This window comes from Schistocerca americana, chromosome 6, assembly GCF_021461395.2.
Source record: "Schistocerca americana isolate TAMUIC-IGC-003095 chromosome 6, iqSchAmer2.1, whole genome shotgun sequence".
In the NCBI taxonomy this organism is placed as follows: Eukaryota; Metazoa; Arthropoda; class Insecta; order Orthoptera; family Acrididae; genus Schistocerca; species Schistocerca americana.
The window spans coordinates 601,900,117-601,916,874 of record NC_060124.1 but is presented as its reverse complement, the minus strand read 5'-3'; positions in this window follow the sequence as shown (position 1 = coordinate 601,916,874).

The window sequence follows — 16,758 nt, the reverse complement described above, 5'->3', positions numbered from 1 at the left end:
AAATTATTTGCATCATACTGGATAACATAGAGAAAAGAAAGTTGTCATAGATCAGACCCACTGCGCCAGTCCTCCGACGCCAACCAAAAATCCGCAAACCGAATCTTCTGTGAGGCCAATACTGGATTTCAGAAAATCCCCCACTTAAAAGCTTGCAGGATACATGTTAAAATTACTGTCTGAAAATTTCAAAGTACAAGAAGACAGAACCATTAAAAACATCACTCAGCAAATACAACAAATATAACACTCGTTTCATTAGATATAGAAAACTCTGAGCACTATGGGACTTAACATCTGAAGTCATCAGTCCCTTAGAGCTTAGAACTACTTAAACTTAACTAACCTAAGGACATCACACACAGCCATGCCCGAGGCAGGATTTGAAACTACGACCGTAGCGGTCATGCGGTTCCTGACTGAAGCACCTAGAACTGCTTGGCCACACCGGCCAGAAGTACCAGAAATAATAGAAATTATAGATAAGAACCTGAAAACTTATAGTCATCCTTCTGATGAACAGATTAAGGAAATATGCACACTAATAAATCTCATAACAGAACAAAATTACTTCCAATTCAGTAATGAATTTTATTTAAAAGAAGATGGATTACCAATTGGGCCCCAGTTTCAGAAGCCTTAGCAAATATTTTTGTAAACCACATTTAACAGATCATTTTCACAAAAATGTTAGCAAAAGAATACAACATATTATATTGGTTCAGATACATGGATGACATCCTTTGCTTAATAGATGAACCACAAAGAAAAATTGAAAAACTACATACTGACAACAGCAAGATGCATAAAAATATAAAATTCCCACTTGAAAGAGAACAGAACAACCAAATTAACTTCCTGGATATAACAATAAAAAAACAGAACCATAATCATATGTTTGAAATTTACCGTAAACCCACAGCAACAGACAATATGATTCCTCAATCCTTGAACCACCCACACGCACAAAAGCAAGCAGCACTTCAACACATGCTCCATAGACTCAACACAGTACCACTCGCCAAAGAATGCTACCAAAAAGAATTGGACATAATGATGCAGGAGGCACAAAATAATGGTTCCAACAATAACACGATAACAAAGCTTAACAACAAAATTAAAAGTAAAATAAAAGCAGAAAGCTCCAAACCACAGACAACAACACAACAGAACCAAACACAAACATGCAGTCCCATAACAACTGCACAGGATAATCAGAAAAAGTTGAAAAAAAAAAACACTAGATGGTACACAATGACATACAAACACAAACTCACCCATCAAATCACCAACATTTTCAAAAGACAGGGAATAAACATAGCAGACACAACAGACAGTTCTATACAAAAATGCACCCCAAAACTGACAAATAATAGAGACATATACTCGAAAGCAGGTATATATCAGCTACAGTGTAACACTTGTGAAGGCAGATACATAGGGGAAACAGGGAGAACATTTGATGTCAGATACAAAGAACACATGAGAGTTTGGAAGTATGGGACAAACCACATCACACTTGCAGAATGCCTAAGAGAAAATGGCCACAAACCAACCACTAGAGACAGTGACATAAAATAATTAGAATCAACAATAAAAAACACCTCCTAATGATGCAAGAAAATTTCCACATACATAAAACCAAAGCAGAAGGGAAAATCCTGTTGAATGACCAAGTACACATGCGAAGCAATTCATTATTTACAATAATAGATAAAATAATAGAATAATATCTGCAAAAAGTATTAATAAAATAATGCATTCCAATATAATAATTAGAACCCAAATCTCTACACCCATTCATCCATGAACCCCTCCACATAATATTGAAAGGAAAAGTCAAATCAGCTGTCACTGTCACCAAAGTTTTCAACCACTCACTAATAGCTTGTACACCCGCCTCCACTGCCAGCCTTCGCAGGAGAGCTTCTGTAAAGTTTGGAAGGTAGGAGACGAGGTACTGGCAGAAGTAAAGCTGTGAGTACCGGGCGTGAGTCGTGCTTCGGTAGCTCAGATGGCAGAGCACTTGCCCGCGAAAGGCAAAGGTCCCGAGTTCGAGTTTCGGTCGGGCACACAGTTTTAATCTGCCAGGAAGTTTCATACCTATTAACTCATAAGACTTTGCATAATGTATGAACTTCATCATCAGAATTTTGAAAATAAAGTTACCAATAGGCTTATGTGGATCTTAATGTACGATACGGGAGTGGTGCCACCACTCCACGCTTCTCTCCAGTGCTAAACTACTGATCCCTTAACATCTTATAATGCATCCTGTTAACTAATCCTTTCTTTTAGTCAGCTTGTGTAGGAAATTTCTTTTCTCTCCAAGTCCATTTACCCATCTAACCTTCAGCATACATCTATAGCACCACATTTCAGAAGCTTCTATTCTCATCCTGTCTAAGCTGTTTGATATCCATATTTCACTTCATATATGACAACAATCCATACAAATGTTTCCAGAAAATTTTTTAACACCTAAATCTGTAAACATCTTGTGAATATTGCAGTTTTCTTTATTTCTGTGTCTAAGAAAATTAGAGAGAAATTTCCCCTTTTTTTTTCGGGCATGTTCATAGCTGTGTTTTCACACAAACCTGTTTCAGCATTTTCTGTACTACCTGAAGATAGCAAAAAAAAAAGTGCTGAAAAATGTCTCACTGAAAACAAGGCTACAAAGGTGTCTTGCATAAGGTGCAATTACTCTACAACCTAAGTTTATATTCAATGCTCCAAAATTTCTCTTCTTCAGAAACACTTTCCTTTCCATTGTCTGCCTAGATTTTATATCATCTCTACCTCGAACATTATTAGTGATTTTGCTGCCCAAATAGCAAAAATCATCAACTTTAAGTGTCTTATTCACTAATCAAATTCCCTCACATCACCTAATTTAATTTGACTGCATTCCGTTATCTTCTTTTGCTTTTGTTTATGTTCATATCATATCGTCCTTTCAAGAACTGTCCATTCTGTTCAACTGCTCTTGCAGATCCTTTGCTGTCTCTGACAGAATTACAATGTTGTCAGCAAACATCATAGTTTTTATTTCTTCTCCGTGTATTTTAATTCCTATTTTGAACTTTTCTTTTGTTTCCTTTACTGGTTGCCCAATATACAGTTTGAATAACATCAGGGATAGGCTACAACCCTGTGTCACTCGCTCCCCAACTACTGCTTCCCTTTCATGCCCCTCAACTGTTATAGCTGCCATCTGGTTCTGTAAAAATTTTAAATAGTGTTTCACTCCCTGTATTTGATCCTTGCTTCATAATTTGAAAGAGAGAAAGCTTTTGACAATGTTGACTGGAATACTCTAAGTCTACAGATGGTAGAAACATAGGTTTGCCTTTCCTTAATGCATTTTCTAAGATAAGTTGTAGGGTCAGTATTGTCTCACATGGTCCTACATTTCTTCAGAATCCAAAGTTATCTTCTATGAAGTCAGTTTCTGCTGCTTTTTTGTTCCTTTTATAAAGAATTTGTGTTTGTATTCTGCAATGATAAATTCCTAAACTGACAGTTTGGGAATATCCACACCTCTCAGCACCTTATTTCTTTGGAACTGAAATTACTACATTCTTTAAGAAATTTGTGGGTATTTCACCTGTTTCGTACATCTAGCACAGAAAATGGAATAATTTTGTCACTGCTGGCTCTCCCAAGGCTACCAGAAGTTTTGACAGAATGCTGTCTACCCCCGGGTACTCGTTTCCTTGTTTCAGTGTAGGTCTTCAGTGCTCAGTCAAATGCTTCTCACAGTATATCTCCCTTGTTATCTTCACCTGCCTCTTCTTCCATTTGTATGACGTTGCCCTTAGTTATATCTCCCTTGTATAGATCCCCTATACACAGATAAGCCAAAACATTATGACCACTGCACACTGTAATGTCGGATGCCACCTGATGGCGTTACAGGCATACAACACTCTAACAACAGTATGTAAGTGGGGAGCAGATGCATATGGGGATCACCCTAATGAAAATACAGGCTGCCAATGGGGAAATTCATTGAGGTAAATGACTTTCACAGGTGGCAGTATTCAGGTGAATTATGTTAGTTGGGCTGCTATTTCTAAGTTAATTATTAATTTTGATATTTGACTGTTCAGTACACAGAGGATACAATAAGAGTAGTTTAAAGACTGACTTTTTCATTCAGTTCACGCCTCAAGATAACCATGTGAGATGTGTCTCATTACAGCATTAGCTGTCCAGCACAGAGCGCGGTCTGGCCACTACTTGGGCAGAGCTGGTGGACTCCCTGCAGCAGGAGGCTCAGAAAATCAGAGCTTAGCACCCCAAGGAAAGAGGGCTGATCTGGAAGAGGACTGTACAGATCAAACTCATGTAGGAGCAGCTAACACAGATGATGAGTAGCTGCAGCAATCTCTATTATGCACAATGTACTGCATCATTAAACTTTAGTTACACAAGAATTGTCAGTCCACCTGTATCTCTGCACAGATAAACCAAAACGTAATTATCACTGTTCAGGATGAGACTGAATGTTGATGGTGGTGTTGCTGGCACATAATACGGTGACGGAAGTATACAAGGAGGACAGAGATGAATGGGGAATCATTCTGGCAGTGATAGGGGTCGCAAATGAGGGAAATTGTCTGGTGAAAATAACTTTGAAAGAGAGCAGTTTATTATGGCCGGCCCTTGCGACAAATTCTCAGAAACAGTGAAGCTCACATGCTGTATGTGTGCTGCTGTTGTGAGTGACTGTAGAAAGTGATAGAAGGACTGTGAGACCTCGAGTAGGTGGTGAAGTGTTGCATGTCTTTGCATCTTCACAAAATGTGGAGGTCAGATACTTTCAGACTGTGTTGAGAAGAAGAGGTGGCAGGCCATACCAGATACGATGACAGAGTATAGCATTGGCACAAAGACAAGTTTTTCAGAGCACTCAGTTTGGTGTAGAGTGTCAGGAGAGGCAATTTGTAGCAGACCAACTCTAAAAGCTACTGTGTCAAACCGATGACATGTGGATTATGACATGCAGTGGGTATGAGATCGTAGAGATTAGGCTGTGAATTGATGTAAACTTGTTACACAAACTGACAACATTGTTACTTATTACACTGGATTGATATCTGTGTGCAGGTATGTGATCATTACAGTGAGATGGTGCTCACAATAAAGGGTTGTGTCCGCAGGCTAGTGGTAGTGTGGCATTATAGTAACTATACCAACAAAGTGATAGTGTTGTGAGGGAAGCTTTCTGCAGATTCTTTCAGGAATAAATCACAAAGAGTTATGGATGAAATGCGATGATTGTGGCTTTGTAGTAACTATACCGTGAAAGTGATTGTAGTGTGAGAGGAGCTTTCTGGAGCTTCTTCCAGAAATAATTATCATAGTGTTATGGATGAAATGAGATGATTGTGGCTTTGTAGTAACTATACCAACATAGCAGTAATATTGTGAGGGGAGCTTCCTGCAGCTTCTTTCAGAAATAATTCACATGGGGGTATGAATGAAAGGCAATGATTGTGACTCTGTAGTAACTATACCAAGAAAGTGATAGCAGTGTGAGAGGAGCTTTCAGCAGCTGCTTCCTGGCATAATTCTCGCAGGGTTATCAATGAAACGTGATGGTTTTGGCTTTGTAGTAACTATACCAACAAACTGATTGTTTTGTGAGGGGAGCATTCTGCTGTTTCTTTCAGAAATGATTCACATAGTGTTGTGGATGAAATGCAATGATTGTGGCTTTGTAGAAACTATACCAACAAAGTGATAGTATTGTGATGGGAGCTTTCTGTGGCTTCATTTGGAAATATATCACAAATAGTTGTAGATAAAATGCAATGATTGTGGCTTTGTAGTAACTGTACGAGCAAAGTGATAGTATTGTGAGTGGAGCTTTCTACAACTTCTTTCAGAAATAATTCACATTGGATTATGGATGAAATGAGATGATTGTGGGTTTGTAGTATCTATACGAACAATTAGATTAAAGAGTGAGAGGAGCTTCATGCAGCTTCTTTCAGAAATATTTCACATCGTGTTAGGAATGAGATGCAATGTTTGTGGCTTTGTAGTAACTATACCAAAAAGGTGATAGCATTTTTAAGGTAGCTTTCTGCAGCTACTTTCAGAAATGATTCTCATACCATTAAGAATGAAGTGTGAAGATTGTGGCTTTTTAGTAATAAACCAACAAAGGGAAATTTCCTGGCAGATTGAAACACTGTGCCCGACCGAGACTCGAACTCGGGAACTTTGCCTTTCGCGGGCAAGTACTCTACCATCTGAGCTAACGAAGCAAGACTCACGCCCGGTCCTCACAGCTTTACTTCTGCCAGTATCTTGTCTCCTACATTCCAAACTTTACAGAAGCTCTCCTGCAAACCTTGCAAAACTAGCTCTCCTGAAAGAAAGGATACTGCGGATACATGGCTTAGCCACAGCCTAAGGGATGTTTCCAGAACAGTTTTAATCTGCCAGGAAGTTTCATATCAGTGCACACTCCGCTGAAGAGTGAAAATCTCATTCTGGGAACATCCCCCAGGCTTTGGCTAATCCATGTCTCCGCAGTATCCTTTCTTTCAGTAGTGCTAATTCTGCAAGGTCCGCAGGAGAGCTTCTGTAAAGTTTGCAAGGTAGGAGAAGAGATACTGACAGAAGTAAAGCTGTGAGGACCGGGCATGAGTCATGCTTCAGTAGCTCAGATGGTAGAGCACTTGCCCACGAAAGGCAAAGTTCCCGAGGTCAAGTCTGAGTCGGGCACACAGTTGTAATCTGCCAGGAAGTTTCACATCAACACACACTCTGCTGCAGAGTGAAAATCTCATTCTGGAAACCAAAAAAGTGATTGTATTGTGAGGGGGCTTTGTGCAGCTTCTTTCCGATAAAGCACTTAGGATTATGGATGAAATGGGATGACTGTTGCTTTGTAGTAACCATACCAACACAGTGTAATAGAGTCAGAGGAGCTTGCTGGAGCTTCTTTCAGAAATAATTCACATAGGGTTTTGGTAACTATACCAACAGGGTGATAGTATTGTGAGGGGAGTTTTCTGAAGCTCCTTTCAGAAATAATTCACATAGGATTATGAATGAAATGCGATGATTGTGGTTTTTTATTAACTGTACCAAAACTCATAGTATTGGTTGGAAAGATTTTTGCAGTTTCTTTCAGAAATAATTCTCATAGGGTTATGCATAAAATGCGATGGTGGCGGCTTTGTAGTAGTAACTATACCAACAAGGTGATAGTATTGTGATGGGAGGCTTTCTGCAGCTTCTTTCACATAGGTTAATGGAAGAAATCTGATGATTCTGGCTTTGTAGTAATCATACCAACAAAGTGACGATGCTGTGGGAGGAGCATTCTGCAGCTTCTTTCAGAAGTAATTCACATAGGGTAATGGATGAAATTGTGATGACCCTGTCTTTATGGTAATCATATCAACAAAGTGACGCAAATGTCGGAAAAACTTCATGCAGCTCCTTTCAGAAATAATTCGCGTAGTAAAATTGATGAAATGTGATGATTCTGGCTTTGTAGTAATCATACCAACAAAGTGACACAAATGTGCGAGGAGCTTTCTGCAGTTTCTTTCAGAAATATTTCACATAAAGTGACGCAGTTGTGGGGGGCGATATCTGCAGGTTCCTCCAGAAATCATTCACATAGTGTAATGGATAATATGAGATGATTCTGGCATTCTAGTAATCATACCAACAATGTGACGCAAATGTGGGAGGAGCTTTCTGCAGCTCCTTTCAGAAATAATTTACCTAGTACAATGGATGAAATCGATGATGGTGGCTTTATAGCAATCATACCTAAAAAAGTGAGCTAAATGTGGGAGGAGCTTTCTGCAGCTTCTTTCAAAAATAATTCACTTAGGGTAATGGATGAAAAATGATTATTCTGGGTTTGTAGTAAAAATAACAACATAGTGATGCAGCTGTAGTAGGAGCTTTCTGCAGCTTCTTTCAGAAATAATTCACATACGTAATTGATGAAATGTGATGATCCTGGCTTTGTAGTAATCATACCAATAATGTGATGCAAATGTGGGAGGTGCTACTTGCAACTTTATTCAGAAATTTTTTACAGAGGTTAATGGATGAGATGTGATAGTTCTTGTTTAGTAGTAACCATACCATCAAAGTGACACAAATGTGGGAGGAGCTTTCTGCAGCTTCTATCAGATATTATTCACATAGGGTTATGGATGTAAAGTTGTAGTAATGACACCAACAGAGTGATGCTCCTGTGGTAGGAGCATTGTGCAGCCTACTTCTAGAATATTTCCCATAGGGTAATGGAAGAAATGCGATGATTGTCGCTTTGTAGTAATCATACCATCAAATTGACACCTCTGTGGGTGGAGGTTTCTGCAGCTTCTAGCATGAAATTTGTCACATACCGTATTGGATGAAATGCGATGATACTGACAGTGTAGGAATCATACCGACGAAGTTACACAGCTGTGAGGGGTGCTTTCTGCAGCATATTTCAGAGACTTTTCCCATAGGGTAGTGGATGAAATGCAATGATTCTGGCTTTGTAGTAATCATACCATCAAATTGACGCAAATGTGGGAGGAGCTTTCTGCAGCTTCTTTTCAGAAATAATTCACGTAGGTTTATGACTGAAATGCGATGATTGTGTCTTTATAGTAACTATACCAACAAAGGGGGAGTAGGGTGAGAGGAGCTTTCTGCAGCTTCTTTCTGAAATAATTCATTTAGGGATGCGGATGTAATGCAGTGATTGTGGCTTTGTAGTATATATATCAGCAAAGTGTTCGAAGTGAGATGGGAGCTTTCTGCAGAATCTTTCGTTTATAAATTCACATAGATTTCATAGTAAAATGCATTGCTTGTTGCTTTATGTAAACTATACTAACAATGTGACCATACTGAGAGAGCAACCTTATGCAGCTTCCTTCAGAAATAGTTCTCGTAGAGTTATCAATGAAATGCGATGATTCTGGCTTTGTAGTAACTTTACCAACAAAGGGATAGTAATGTGAGAGGAGCTTTTGTCAGCTTCTTTCAGAAATAATCTTCATAGAGTTATCGATAAAATGTAATGCTTGTTGCTTGTTGGGGACCTTTTCCACAAGAGAGTGCAAGAATTAACATACCTAGGGGCACTTTTCACTGTGAACTCGTCATGTGAAGCAGAGATCAATTCCAGCATACAAGCAGGAAACCAATCTTACCACAGCCTAGCACAACTGCTTCGGTCCAAATCTCTCTCCAGACATTTCCAGATCTGACTGTACAAAACCCTGATCCAGCCTGTTGTTCTATATGTCTGTGAGACATGGAGTATCCGGAAACAGGACTTCCATAACCTCCTTGTTTTTGAGAGAAAAATGCTTTGGAAATTTTTTGGTACAGTTCTGGATGCAGATACAGGGGAATGGAGGATCAGATACAACCAAGAGCTTGAGGAACCATATCAACAGCCCAACATAGCAGGAACTGTCAAAGCCAAACGAATGCAATGGGCCGGCCATGTGGCCCGGATGGAGGATCACAGATGGCCTCAGAAGCTCCTGGATTTCACACATACAGGAAAGAGACTGCCAGGGAGACACAAGAAGCATTGGAGGGATGGATCCCATGAAGATTTATACCAAGTGTCAATAGATGTGGACAAATGGCAGATAGCAGCATTGGACAGAATAGAGTGGAGGAGGAAACTTGCAGATGTGTGAGGTCTACTGGGCCTGATCCCGTAGCAGTAGTAGTAGTAGTAGTAGTAGTGTTTTGTATAAAATATTGAAGAAAGTGACAGTACTGAGAGAGGTGCATTTTGCAGCTTCTTTCAGTAATAGATCACAACTGTACCAACAAAGTGATAGTAATGTGAGAGAATCTATCTGCAGCTTCTTTCAGAAATAATTTCCACAGGGTTATGGATGAAATGTGAAGATTGTGGCATTGTAGAAACTGTACCAACAAAGTGATAGTAGTGTGAGGGGAGCACTTTGCAGCTTCCTTCAGAAGTAATTTACACGGGGGTATTAATGAAATGCAAAGATTGTTGCTTTGTAGTAACTATACCAACAATGTGACAGTACTGTGCGAAGTGCTACCAGCAGATCCTTTCAGAAATAATTCTCATAGGGTAATGGATGAAATGTGATGATTCTGGCTTTGTAGTATTCATACCACAATGTGACAGTGCTGTGGGAGCAACTTTCTTCAGCTTCTTTCAGAAATAATTATCATAGGGCAATATATGAAATGTGATGATTCTGGCTTTGTAGTAACTGTACCATCAATGTGATGGTAGTGTGAGAGGAGCTTTCGGTAGCTCCTTTCAGAAATAATTCACCTAGAGTAATGGACGAAATCTGATGATTCTGCTTTTGTTGTAACTGTACAAATAATGTGATAGTATAGTGGGAGGAGCTTTCTGTAGCTTCTTTCATAAATAATTCACATAGGATAATCGATAATATGTGATGTTTCTGGCATTGTATTAATTATACAAACAAAGTGACGCAAATGTGGGAGGAGGTTTCTGCAGCTTCTTTCATAAATAATTCACATAGGGTAAAGGAAGAAATGTGATTATTCTTGCTTTGTAATAATCATACCAACACTGTGACGCTGTTGTAGGAGGAGTTTTCTGCAGATTCTTTCAGAAATAATTCACATAGGGTAATGGATAAAATTGTGATGAACTTGGCACTGTAGTGATCACACAAACAAAGTGACACAGCTGCGGGAGGAACTTTCTGTAGCTTCTTCCGGAAACAATTCACATAGGGTAGTGGATGAAAGGTGATGATTCTTGGTTAGTAGTAATCATACCGTCAAAGTGACGTGAATTGAGAAGGAGCTATCTCCAGCCTCTTTCAGAAATAATTCACATAGGGTAATTGCTGAAATGCGATGATTCTGGCTTTGTAGTAATCATACCAACAAAATGATACTGCTGTGTCAGGAGCATTCTGCAGCTTCTTTCAGAAATAATTCACATAGGGTAATGGATTAAGTGTAATGATTCCAGCTTTTTACTAATCATACCAACAAAGTGACGCTGCTGTGTGAGGATCATTCTGCAAATTATTTCAGAAATATTTCCCATAGTGTAATGGATGAAATGCGATGATTCTAGTTTTGTAGTAATCATACCATCAAAGTGACGCTGCTGCGGTAGGAGCTTTCTGCAGTCTCTTTCAGAAATAATACTCATAGGGTAATGGATGAAATGCAATGATTTGGGCTTTGTAATAATCATACCAACAAATTGATGCAAAAGTGTTAGGAGATTTCTGAAGCTTCTTTCAGAAATAATTCACACAGGTTAAAGGATGAAATGCAATGATTCACACTTTATAGCAATCATACCAAAAACGTGATGTTGCTGTGTGATAAGCTCACTGCAGCATCTTTCAGAAATAATTGACATAGGTTAAAGGATGAAATGCAATGATTCGGACTTTGTAGTAATCATACCAAAAAAGTGTTGTTGCTGTGTGATGAGCTCTCGGCAGCTTCTTTCAGAAATAATTCACATAGCATAATGGATGAATTGCGATGATTTGGCTTTCTATTAATCACATGAACAAAGAGACGCAGATGAGGGAAGAGGTCTCTTTAGCTTCTTGCAGAAATAACTTACATAATGTAATGAATTAAATGCGATGTTTCTGGCTTTGTCGAAATCTTACCAACAAAGTGACAGGGCTGTGTTTGGAGCTTTCTTCAGCTTCATTCAGGAATAACACACATACTGTAATGGATGAAACGCGATGACTCTGCATAGTAGTAATCATACCAACAAAGTGACGCAAATGTGGTAACATCTTTCTACTACTTCTTTCATAAATATTTCACATAGGGTAATGGATGAAATACGATGATTCTGGCTTTGTAGTAATCATACCTTCAGAGTCATGTAAATGTTCTATTAGCTTTTTGCAGTTTGTTTCAGAAATAATTCACATGGGGTAATGGCTGAAATGCTAGGATTCTGGCTTTCGAGTAATCATATCCACAAAGTGCCACAAATGATGGAGGACCATTCTGAAGCCTCTTTCAGAAATAATTCACATTGGGTAATGGATGATATGCAATTATCCTATCTTAGTAATAACCATAGGAACAAAGAGATGCTGCTGCATGATGAGCTTGCTGCAGCTTTTTTCAGAAATAATTCACATAGGATAATGGATGAAATGCAATGATTCCGACTTCCCAGTAATTATACAAACAAAGTGACGCAAATGTTGGGCTAGCTTTCTACAGTTTAATTCATTAATAATTCACATAGGGTAATGGATGAAATGCAATTATTCTGACTTTGTAGTTATCTTACGAACAAAGAGACACTGCTGCAGGAGGAGGTTTCTGCAGCTCCTTTCAGAAATAATTCACGTAGGGTAATGGTTGTAGAGCAATGATTCTGGCTTTGTAGAATTCATATCAACAAGTGCTGCAAATGTGGAAGGAGTTCTCTGCAACTTCCTTCAGAAATAATTCACGTAGTTTAATGAATGAAATGCGTTGATTCTGGCTTTGTCTTAATCATACCAAAAAAGTGACGCAAATGTGTGAGGAGCTTTCTGCAGCTGCTTTCAGAAATAGTTCACATAAGGTAATGGATGAAATGCTATGATTTTGTATTTGTAGTAATCATACGGACAAATAAACGCTGCTGCGGGGAGAGCTTTATGCAGCTCCTTTCAGAAATAATTGACATAGGTTAATGGTTAGAGTCCAATGATCCTGGTATTGTGGTATTCGTAACAAGAAGTGCCGCATATGTGGAAGAAGCTTTATGCAGCTTCTTTCAGAAATAATTCACATAGGGAAATTTTTTAAATGCGATGATTCTGGCTTTGTAGTAATCACACGAACAAAAAGTTGTTGCTGCAGGAGGAGATTTCTGCAGCTTCTTTCAAAAATAATTCACGTAGGGTAATGGTTGAAATGCGTTGATTCTGGCTTTGTAGTAATGTTACGAACAAAGAGTCACTGCTGTGGGAGGTGCTCTCTAAAGCTCCTTGCGGAAGCAACTCATATAGGGTAATGAATGAAACGCGTTGATTCTGGCTTTGTAGAGATCATACGATCAAAGAGACGCTGTTGCAGGAGGAGATTTCTGCAGCTTCTATCAGAAGTAAGTCACATAGGGTAATGGATGAATTGCGATGATTCTGGCTTTGTATTAATCGTAGGAACAACGAGATGCTGCTGCTGGAGGAGCTTTCAGCAGGTTCTTTCAGAAATATTTCACATAGGGTAATGGATGAAATGCGATGATTCTGGCTTTGTATTAATCGTAGCAACAACGAGATGCTGCTGCTGGAGGACCTTCCTGCAGCTCCTATCAGAAATATTTCACATTGTGTAATGGATCAAATGTGATGATTCTCGCTTTGTAGCTATCATACCAACAAAGAGACTCTGCTGCGGGAGGAGATCCCTGCAGCTGCTTTCAGAAATAATTCACATTGGGAAATGATTGAAATGTGATGATTCTCTCTCCGTATTAATCATATGAACAAAGAGATACTGCTGCGTGAGGAGCTTTGTGCAAGTTCTTTCAGAAATAATTCACATAGGGGAATGGATGAAATGCGATGATTCTGGCTTTGTAGTAATCATACGAACAAAGAGGTGCTGCTGTGGGAGGAGCTTTCTGTGGCTCCTTTCAGAAGTAATTCACATAGGGTAATGGATGTAATGCGATGATTCTGGCTTTGTAGTAATCATACCAAGAAAGAGACGCTGCTGCTGGAGGAGCTTTCAGCAGATTCTTTCAAAAACAATTCATATAAGTTAATATATAAAATGTGATTATTCTGGCTTTGTAAAAGTCATAGATACAAAGACACGCTGCTGCTGGATCAAGTTTCTGCAGCTCCTTTCAGAAATAACTCATATAGGGTAATGGGTGAAATATGATGTTTCTGGCTTTGTAGTAATCATACCATGAGAGTGACGCAAATGTTGGAGGAAATTTCTGCAGCTTCATTCTGACATAATTCACATAGGTTAATCAATGGAATGGCATGATTATGTCTTTGTAGTAATCATATCAACAAAGTGCCGCAAATTTGGGAGGAGGTATCTGCACCTTCTTTCCGAAGTTATTCCCATAGCGTAACGGATGAAATGCAATGATCCCGGCTTTGTAGTAACCATACCAAGAAAGTGACGCAAATGTTGAAGGAGCATTCTGCAGCTCCTTTCAGAAATAATTCACATAGGGTAATGGGTGAAATGTGATGATTCTGGCTTTCTAGTAATCATACCAGTAAAGTGACTCAAATGTGGGAGCAGCTTTCTGCAGCTTCTTTCAGAAATAATTCACATATAATTAGGAATGAAATGCAATGATTCTGGCTTTGTAGTTATCATGCCAGCAATGTGACGCAGATGTGGGAGGTTCTTTCTGCAGCTGCTTTCAGAAATAATTTACATAGCGTAACAGATGAAGTGCAATGATTCTGTCTTTGTAGTAATCATATCAACAAAAGGACACTGCTGCGGGAGGAGCTTCCTGCACCTTCTTTCAGAAATAATTAACATAGTGAAAAAGACGAAGTGCGATGATTCTGGCTTTGTATTAATCATACGAACAAAGAGACGCTGCTGTGGGAGTAGCTTTCTGTAGCTTCTTTCAGAAATAACCCACGTAGGGTAATGGATGAAATAGGATGCTTCTGGCTTTGTATTAATCATAGGAAGAAATAGAGGCTGCTGCTGAAAGGCTTTCTGCAACTTCATTCAGAAATAATTCACATAGTGAAAAAGGTGAAATGCGATGATTCTGGCTTTGTATTAATCATACGCACAAAGAGATGCTGCCGTGACAGGAGCTTTCTGCAGCTCATTCCCAAAATAATTCACATAGGGTAATGGATGAAATGCAATGATTCTGGCGTTTTAGTAATCATACCAGCAAAGGGACACTGCTGTGGGAGGAGTTGTCTGCAGCTTCTTTCAGAAATAATTCACATATGGTAATTTTTTTTTTTATTGATTTCTTTATTAATCCATGTAACAATTTACAGTGTGTGGATTTCGTCAGCAAAATCATATACAATATAATATACCTACAATTATACACATTAAATTCGTATTTACACACATTTTTTGAGGTATCTTAAATTAGTTTTATATCCTTGTGTAATTTGTAATTTTCTTATAGTACTGTACAATTTTTGATTTCCTCATGTATTACAATGCAGGCTACTTTAATTACACTACATGTTTTACTTCAGATTGTCTATTACGGCGTAATAACTTTTATTCAATAAAAAAAAAATTTAGTTTTGTTTTAAACTGTCCGATTGTGTCAATATCTTTTATTTTTTGGGGTAATTTATTATATAATTCAACAGCATTGTACAACAAGCTCTGCTGAGTTTTAACTTTATTTTTCCTCTCTAGATGCAGATTGTATTGGTTTCTAGTTTCATAGCTGTGTACTAAAGAATTTTTCATATCGCAGTCAATATTTTTTTTTACATACATAACACTTTGAAAAATGTATTCACAAGGGGACAGTTAGGATTTCCAGCTTTTGGAAGTGTTCAAGGCAGTGAGCCCCACTGCCACTCTTGGTTATTATACGAATTGCTCTTTTCTGTAATTTGAAAACTATTTGAATATTTTTATTGTTGACTCCCCAAAATATTATTCCATAGGTGATAACAGAGTGGATATCAGAAAAATATACAGATCTGACACATGTAGTATCACAAACTGCAGTCAGAAATCTCAGAGCATAGCATGCTGTATGGATTCTGTTACTAAGTATTTTAATATGTTCTTCCCACTTTAACTGACTGTCAACATGCATACCAAGAAATTTTGTGTAGTCTACACATTCTATAGTTTCATTGTTTAACATAAAGTTGTTAAAGTGTGGATTTTTGCAGACATAGAAGTTAACAGCATTGGTTTTTTTTTTGAGATTTAGTGTTAGTTTATTATTGGATGCCCACTCACGTACACTGTTTAGTGTTTGTTTGGCCTTTTCTTTTAGTGCATCTGGTGATTTGTCACTGATTAGAACATTTGAGTCATCTGCAAACAATATTGTTTGTCCATGCTTGATGCTCTGTGGGAATTGATTTATGTAAATGAGGAATAGTACTGGGCCAAGGACACTACCCTGTGGGACACCTATATTTACATAATTTGGGTCTGAAGTATACTTTACAATATAGTTTGAGCAACTTGAAATATGTGAGATTTCAGTTATCTGTCTTCTATTTTTTAGATATGAAGGAACCATTAGTTCACAAGTCCCCTTATTCCAAGTTCATCTAACCCATTTAACAATATGTTGTGGTCTACTGTATCAAACGCTTTAGTTAGATCAAGAAATATACCTGTTGTGTAGTTCCCTTTATCTAATGCTCCTAGAATGTGTTTTGTGAGGTGTGCTGTTGCTGATTCTGTGCTTTTCCCTGATCGAAATCCAAACTAATCAACAGACAGTAAGATGTATTTATTTAAATAATTCATTAGCCTATCTTTCATAATAGTTTCTAATATTTTTGCAAAGCATGATAGTAGAGAAATTGGCCTATAATTTTCAGTTATTCCTGCATCACCTTTTTTGAAGATAGGTAGTAGCCCTGCTTGAAAGATTGATTTATAATATCAACTAAAGGTGGAAGTAGGCTCTTGATACAGTCCTTAATTATAAAAATGGGGACTTCATCCAGACCAGCTGAGTTTTTGTTTCTCAGTTTGCTGACTGCTTTATAGACTTCTTCCTGTGTTGTAGGGAATAACACCATT